At 34.6% G+C, this 6,782-nt stretch overlaps 1 long non-coding RNA gene across 1 annotated transcript; it reads left to right on the top strand.

The window, feature by feature from the left end:
- The first annotated feature begins 205 nt into the window (after nucleotides 1-205).
- On the top strand, nucleotides 206-6,575 carry LOC127915334 (uncharacterized). The gene is made up of 3 exons (XR_008091053.1): nucleotides 206-266; nucleotides 2,308-2,613; nucleotides 6,178-6,575. It is a non-coding gene; the product is annotated as an uncharacterized LOC127915334 (long non-coding RNA).
- Nucleotides 6,576-6,782: the final 207 nt, after the last annotated feature.

The following is a 6,782-nucleotide window of genomic DNA, read 5'->3' as shown; positions in this document are numbered from 1 at the left end:
GTGTGTGTAAGGTGTATATATGGTCAGTAGTGTGATGGTGTTTATTAATTAGTGTGTGTAAGGTGTATATATGGTCAGTAGTGTGGTGGTGTTTATTAATTAGTGTGTGTGAGGTGTATATATGGTCAGTAGTGTGATGGTGTTTATTAATTAGTGTGTGTGAGGTGTATATATGGTCAGTAGTGAGGTGGTGTTTATTAATTAGTGTGTGTAAGGTGTATATATGGTCAGTAGTGAGGTGGTGTTTATTAATTAGTGTGTGTGAGGTGTATATATGGTCAGTAGTGAGGTGGTGTTTATTAATTAGTGTGTGTGAGGTGTATATATGGTCAGTAGTGTGATGGTGTTTATTAATTAGTGTGTGTAAGGTGTATATATGGTCAGTAGTGTGATGGTGTTTATTAATTAGTGTGTGTAAGGTGTATATATGGTCAGTAGTGTGATGGTGTTTATTAATTAGTGTGTGTAAGGTGTATATATGGTCAGTAGTGAGATGGTGTTTATTAATTAGTGTGTGTGAGGTGTATATATGGTCAGTAGTGTGATGGTGTTTATTAATTAGTGTGTGTAAGGTGTATATATGGTCAGTAGTGTGATGGTGTTTATTAATTAGTGTGTGTGAGGTGTATATATGGTCAGTAGTGTGATGGTGTTTATTAATTAGTGTGTGTGAGGTGTATATATGGTCAGTAGTGCGATGGTGTTTATTAATTAGTGTGTGTTAGGTGTATATATGGTCAGTAGTGAGGTGGTGTTTATTAATTAGTGTGTGTAAGGTGTATGTATGGTCAGTAGTGTGATGGTGTTTATTAATAGTGTGTGTGAGGTGTATATATGGTCAGTAGTGTGATGGTGTTTATTAATTAGTGTGTGTAAGGTGTATATATGGTCAGTAGTGAGATGGTGTTTATTAATTAGTGTGTGTAAGGTGTATATATGGTCAGTAGTGTGATGGTGTTTATTAATTAGTGTGTGTAAGGTGTATATATGGTCAGTAGTGAGGTGGTGTTTATTAATTAGTGTGTGTAAGGTGTATATATGGTCAGTAGTGTGTGGTGTTTATTAATTAGTGTGTGTCAGGTGTATATATGGTCAGTAGTGTGATGGTGTTTATTAATTAGTGTGTGTAAGGTGTATATATGGTCAGTAGTGTGGTGGTGTTTATTAATTAGTGTGTGTAAGGTGTATGTATGGTCAGTAGTGTGATGGTGTTTATTAATTAGTGTGTGTAAGGTGTATATATGGTCAGTAGTGAGGATGGTGTTTATTAATTAGTGTGTGTAAGGTGTATATATGGTCAGTAGTGAGGTGGTGTTTATTAATTAGTGTGTGTAAGGTGTATATATGGTCAGTAGTGTGATGGTGTTTATTAATTAGTGTGTGTAAGGTGTATATATGGTCAGTAGTGCGATGGTGTTTATTAATTAGTGTGTGTTAGGTGTATATATGGTCAGTAGTGTGATGGTGTTTATTAATTAGTGTGTGTAAGGTGTATATATGGTCAGTAGTGCGATGGTGTTTATTAATTAGTGTGTGTAAGGTGTATATATGGTCAGTAGTGTGATGGTGTTTATTAATTAGTGTGTGTAAGGTGTATGTATGGTCAGTAGTGTGATGGTGTTTATTAATTAGTGTGTGTAAGGTGTATATATGGTCAGTAGTGTGATGGTGTTTATTAATTAGTGTGTGTAAGGTGTATATATGGTCAGTAGTGAGATGGTGTTTATTAATTAGTGTGTGTGAGGTGTATATATGGTCAGTAGTTCGATGGTGTTTATTAATTAGTGTGTGTAAGGTGTATATATGGTCAGTAGTGTGATGGTGTTTATTAATTAGTGTGTGTAAGGTGTATGTATGGTCAGTAGTGTGATGGTGTTTATTAATTAGTGTGTGTGAGGTGTATATATGGTCAGTAGTGTGATGGTGTTTATTAATTAGTGTGTGTAAGGTGTATATATGGTCAGTAGTGAGGTGGTGTTTATTAATTAGTGTGTGTAAGGTGTATATATGGTCAGTAGTGTGATGGTGTTTATTAATTAGTGTGTGTGAGGTGTATATATGGTCAGTAGTGTGATGGTGTTTATTAATTAGTGTGTGTAAGGTGTATATATGGTCAGTAGTGAGGTGGTGTTTATTAATTAGTGTGTGTAAGGTGTATATATGGTCAGTAGTGTGATGGTGTTTATTAATTAGTGTGTGTAAGGTGTATATATGGTCAGTAGTGCGATGGTGTTTATTAATTAGTGTGTGTAAGGTGTATATATGGTCAGTAGTGAGATGGTGTTTATTAATTAGTGTGTGTGTAAGGTGTATATATGGTCAGTAGTGCGATGGTGTTTATTAATTAGTGTGTGTAAGGTGTATATATGGTCAGTAGTGTGATGGTGTTTATTAATTAGTGTGTGTGAGGTGTATATATGGTCAGTAGTGTGATGGTGTTTATTAATTAGTGTGTGTAAGGTGTGTATATGGTCAGTAGTGTGATGGTGTTTATTAATTAGTGTGTGTAAGGTGTATATATGGTCAGTAGTGTGATGGTGTTTATTAATTAGTGTGTGTAAGGTGTGTATATGGTCAGTAGTGTGATGGTGTTTATTAATTAGTGTGTGTAAGGTGTATATATGGTCAGTAGTGTGATGGTGTTTATTAATTAGTGTGTGTAAGGTGTATATATGGTCAGTAGTGTGATGGTGTTTATTAATTAGTGTGTGTAAGGTGTATATATGGTCAGTAGTGTGATGGTGTTTATTAATTAGTGTGTGTAAGGTGTATATATGGTCAGTAGTGTGATGGTGTTTATTAATTAGTGTGTGTAAGGTGTATGTATGGTCAGTAGTGTGATGGTGTTTATTAATTAGTGTGTGTCAGGTGTATATATGGTCAGTAGTGTGATGGTGTTTATTAATTAGTGTGTGTAAGGTGTATGTATGGTCAGTAGTGTGATGGTGTTTATTAATTAGTGTGTGTAAGGTGTATATATGGTCAGTAGTGTGATGGTGTTTATTAATTAGTGTGTGTAAGGTGTATATATGGTCAGTAGTGCGATGGTGTTTATTAATTAGTGTGTGTAAGGTGTATATATGGTCAGTAGTGTGATGGTGTTTATTAATTAGTGTGTGTAAGGTGTATATATGGTCAGTAGTGAGGTGGTGTTTATTAATTAGTGTGTGTAAGGTGTATATATGGTCAGTAGTGAGGTGGTGTTTATTAATTAGTGTGTGTAAGGTGTATATATGGTCAGTAGTGTGATGGTGTTTATTAATTAGTGTGTGTAAGGTGTATATATGGTCAGTAGTGCGATGGTGTTTATTAATTAGTGTGTGTAAGGTGTATATATGGTCAGTAGTGTGATGGTGTTTATTAATTAGTGTGTGTAAGGTGTATATATGGTCAGTAGTGTGATGGTGTTTATTAATTAGTGTGTGTAAGGTGTATATATGGTCAGTAGTGTGATGGTGTTTATTAATTAGTGTGTGTAAGGTGTATATATGGTCAGTAGTGCGATGGTGTTTATTAATTAGTGTGTGTAAGGTGTATATATGGTCAGTAGTGTGATGGTGTTTATTAATTAGTGTGTGTAAGGTGTATATATGGTCAGTAGTGTGATGGTGTTTATTAATTAGTGTGTGTAAGGTGTATATATGGTCAGTAGTGTGATGGTGTTTATTAATTAGTGTGTGTAAGGTGTATATATGGTCAGTAGTGTGATGGTGTTTATTAATTAGTGTGTGTAAGGTGTATATATGGTCAGTAGTGTGATGGTGTTTATTAATTAGTGTGTGTAAGGTGTATATATGGTCAGTAGTGTGATGGTGTTTATTAATTAGTGTGTGTAAGGTGTATATATGGTCAGTAGTGTGATGGTGTTTATTAATTAGTGTGTGTAAGGTGTATATATGGTCAGTAGTGTGATGGTGTTTATTAATTAGTGTGTGTAAGGTGTATATATGGTCAGTAGTGCGATGGTGTTTATTAATTAGTGTGTGTAAGGTGTATATATGGTCAGTAGTGTGATGGTGTTTATTAATTAGTGTGTGTAAGGTGTATGTATGGTCAGTAGTGTGATGGTGTTTATTAATTAGTGTGTGTAAGGTGTATATATGGTCAGTAGTGTGATGGTGTTTATTAATTAGTGTGTGTGAGGTGTATATATGGTCAGTAGTGTGATGGTGTTTATTAATTAGTGTGTGTAAGGTGTATATATGGTCAGTAGTGTGATGGTGTTTATTAATTAGTGTGTGTAAGGTGTATATATGGTCAGTAGTGTGATGGTGTTTATTAATTAGTGTGTGTAAGGTGTATATATGGTCAGTAGTGCGATGGTGTTTATTAATTAGTGTGTGTAAGGTGTATATATGGTCAGTAGTGTGATGGTGTTTATTAATTAGTGTGTGTAAGGTGTATATATGGTCAGTAGTGAGGTGGTGTTTATTAATTAGTGTGTGTAAGGTGTATATATGGTCAGTAGTGTGATGGTGTTTATTAATTAGTGTGTGTAAGGTGTATATATGGTCAGTAGTGCGATGGTGTTTATTAATTAGTGTGTGTAAGGTGTATATATGGTCAGTAGTGGTGGTGTTTATTAATTAGTGTGTGTACGGTGTATATATGGTCAGTAGTGTGATGGTGTTTATTAATTAGTGTGTGTAAGGTGTATATATGGTCAGTAGTGAGGTGGTGTTTATTAATTAGTGTGTGTACGGTGTATATATGGTCAGTAGTGAGGTGGTGTTTATTAATTAGTGTGTGTAAGGTGTATATATGGTCAGTAGTGCGATGGTGTTTATTAATTAGTGTGTGTGAGGTGTATATATGGTCAGTAGTGAGGTGGTGTTTATTAATTAGTGTGTGTAAGGTGTATATATGGTCAGTAGTGTGATGGTGTTTATTAATTAGTGTGTGTAAGGTGTATATATGGTCAGTAGTGTGATGGTGTTTATTAATTAGTGGGTGTAAGGTGTATATATGGTCAGTAGTGTGATGGTGTTTATTAATTAGTGTGTGTAAGGTGTATATATGGTCAGTAGTGTGATGGTGTTTATTAATTAGTGTGTGTAAGGTGTATATATGGTCAGTAGTGTGATGGTGTTTATTAATTAGTGTGTGTAAGGTGTATATATGGTCAGTAGTGTGATGGTGTTTATTAATTAGTGTGTGTCAGGTGTATATATGGTCAGTAGTGCGGTGGTGTTTATTTATTTGTGTGTGTGAGGTGTGTATATGGTCAGTAGTGTGATGGTGTTTATTAATTAGTGTGTGAGGTGTATATATGGTCAGTAGTGAGGTGGTGTTTATTAATTAGTGTGTGAGGTGTATATATGGTCAGTAGTGTGATGGTGTTTATTAATTAGTGTGTGTAAGGTGTATACATGGTCAGTAGTGCGATGGTGTTTATTAATTAGTGTGTGAGGTGTATATATGGTCAGTAGTACGATGGTGTTTATTAATTAGTGTGTGTGAGGTGTATATATGGTCAGTAGTGCGGTGGTGTTTATTAATTAGTGTGTGTAAGGTGTATATATGGTCAGTAGTGCGATGGTGTTTATTAATTAGTGTGTGTAAGGTGTATATATGGTCAGTAGTGAGATGGTGTTTATTAATTAGTGTGTGTGAGGTGTATATATGGTCAGTAGTGAGATGGTGTTTATTAATTAGTGTGTGAGGTGTATATATGGTCAGTAGTGAGATGGTGTTTATTAATTAGTGTGTGTAAGGTGTATATATGGTCAGTAGTGAGATGGTGTTTATTAATTAGTGTGTGTGAGGTGTATATATGGTCAGTAGTGAGATGGTGTTTATTAATTCGTGTGTGTAAGGTGTATATATGGTCAGTAGTGCGATGGTGTTTATTAATTAGTGTGTGTAAGGTGTATATATGGTCAGTAGTGAGATGGTGTTTATTAATTAGTGTGTGTAAGGTGTATATATGGTCAGTAGTGTGATGGTGTTTATTAATTAGTGTGTGTAAGGTGTATATATGGTCAGTAGTGTGTGTGATGGTGTTTATTAATTAGTGTGTGTAAGGTGTATATATGGTCAGTAGTGTGATGGTGTTTATTAATTAGTGTGTGTAAGGTGTATATATGGTCAGTAGTGTGATGGTGTTTATTAATTAGTGTGTGTAAGGTGTATATATGGTCAGTAGTGTGATGGTGTTTATTAATTAGTGTGTGTAAGGTGTATATATGGTCAGTAGTGTGATGGTGTTTATTAATTAGTGTGTGTGAGGTGTATATATGGTCAGTAGTGAGATGGTGTTTATTAATTAGTGTGTGTAAGGTGTATATATGGTCAGTAGTGCGATGGTGTTTATTAATTAGTGTGTGTACGGTGTATATATGGTCAGTAGTGTGATGGTGTTTATTAATTAGTGTGTGTAAGGTGTATATATGGTCAGTAGTGCGATGGTGTTTATTAATTAGTGTGTGTAAGGTGTATATATGGTCAGTAGTGAGATGGTGTTTATTAATTAGTGTGTGTAAGGTGTATATATGGTCAGTAGTGTGATGGTGTTTATTAATTAGTGTGTGTGAGGTGTATATATGGTCAGTAGTGAGATGGTGTTTATTAATTAGTGTGTGTAAGTGTGTATATATGGTCAGTAGTGGGATGGTGTTTATTAATTAGTGTGTGTAAGGTGTATATATGGTCAGTAGTGTGATGGTGTTTATTAATTAGTGTGTGTAAGGTGTATATATGGTCAGTAGTGTGATGGTGTTTATTAATTAGTGTGTGTAAGGTGTATATATGGTCAGTAGTGTGATGGTGTTTATTAATTAGTG

Source organism: Oncorhynchus keta, chromosome 34 (genome assembly GCF_023373465.1).
Source record: "Oncorhynchus keta strain PuntledgeMale-10-30-2019 chromosome 34, Oket_V2, whole genome shotgun sequence".
In the NCBI taxonomy this organism is placed as follows: Eukaryota; Metazoa; Chordata; class Actinopteri; order Salmoniformes; family Salmonidae; genus Oncorhynchus; species Oncorhynchus keta.
This window is presented reverse-complemented; position numbering and strand designations above follow the sequence as displayed.